Raw genomic sequence first — 1,237 nt, 5'->3', positions numbered from 1 at the left:
CGCCCCAAGCATTTCCTCCCGGTAAAGCGTGGTCTTTAAAAATTGAGCCAACTGGGCTTGTCAATCACCTAGCCAGGAGATTGCCTCTCAGCAAGGACAACGTACCTAAAGACTTGGTAGGTAAGGGTAGGAATAATTATCACTTAGCGAGATAAGAGCTCAGAAGCCCCTCCCTAGAGGCAGCTGCTAGCACATCTTCACTGTTAAGTCTGCCCACTTTTCTCTGCTCTGTTTCAAAACGCTAATCATGCTTGTCCCCGATATTCTGAACAGATCTCTCCCTGATGCTCGAAGCCCCTCCACACAGTTGCTTGCCGAGTTTCCACTGCTGAGCCCGTGTTGACCCTAACTCAAAGGGCACGACTTTCCTCTCCATCTCCCTCCTTCCACCAGCCACAGAAATTTACAGCCTGCCTGCCCAGTTTTCTCTCAAACTCTTAACAACATGGTTCCGGAGTTTTAAAATGTTTCCATCGATGAGACTACGAATCCGCAAAAATGGTGCCGCGATTCCCCGGTACCAGAAAAGCAGAGAAGGTAGCAGGGTTGGAGTGCGTGGGGTGGAGGACCAAATCCACCTTGGCACTAGGAGAAAGGCACCGCGGCTGGTGCAAGCACGGGGGATCGGGAGGAAGAGAAATGGGATGCATATCCCACTCAGTCCTCACTCTATTCCTAAGCTGAAGGCAGCGAGCCAGCCAGTGGGGAGACCCGGCTTGGAGAACATCTCAGGCCTCCCCCTCCCCTGCGCCCGCACCTTAAGAGAAAGCGGGAAAATGGAACAGGAAGGGAGGTTTGTATCTCGGACCCATCTGCATTCACCCTTGCGATGCTGGGGTGGAAGGGCTAGCCTCGGAAAATGGGGGCAGATGGCCAGGTCGTGGGAGGCTGCCATCCCTCTCCTAAGAGCACAGCCACAGTCACCTTAACTTCCCGCCTCGCTCACCTGACAGACCTCAGAGGCCGGGGTCCAGCAGCCGGATCACCGCCCTCCGTTCCCAGGTCCCCGCACCTGCGCACTCCCAGCTCTCAGTGATGGGCTTGGCACGTCTCCTTAAAGGCGCAACGCGCACGCTCGCGTCCTCCGACAGAAAAACCCGTCCGGCTCGAACCGCGCGTTGTGTCTCAGCAGCCGGGTTTTGTTTGGGATATGCCGAACCGCTACCCTGTGCTAATTCGTGTCCCTAACTCAATACGTTAAACCCGGCAGGTGAGTCCTTCCCCAGAAGCCCGCCTC

At 55.7% G+C, this 1,237-nt stretch overlaps 1 protein-coding gene across 3 annotated transcripts in view; it reads right to left on the bottom strand.

Moving 5' to 3' along the window:
* Positions 1-1,033, bottom strand: part of Abhd6 (abhydrolase domain containing 6) — a 46,437-nt gene extending 45,404 nt beyond the window's left edge. Inside the window, exon 1 of one of the 3 annotated variants that reach the window (XM_005348508.3) lies at positions 947-1,033. The gene's annotated coding sequence lies outside the window, so the exon portion shown is untranslated. The remainder of the gene's footprint in view (positions 1-946) is intronic. The other 2 variants (XM_013346870.2, XM_005348509.3) reach the window with 2 other exon arrangements.
* Positions 1,034-1,237: the final 204 nt, after the last annotated feature.

The sequence above is a fragment of the Microtus ochrogaster genome, chromosome 6, assembly GCF_000317375.1.
Source record: "Microtus ochrogaster isolate Prairie Vole_2 chromosome 6, MicOch1.0, whole genome shotgun sequence".
NCBI classification, from domain to species: domain Eukaryota; kingdom Metazoa; phylum Chordata; class Mammalia; order Rodentia; family Cricetidae; genus Microtus; species Microtus ochrogaster.
The sequence above is the reverse complement of the archived record's forward strand: the minus strand, read 5'-3'. Positions and strand labels throughout refer to the sequence as shown.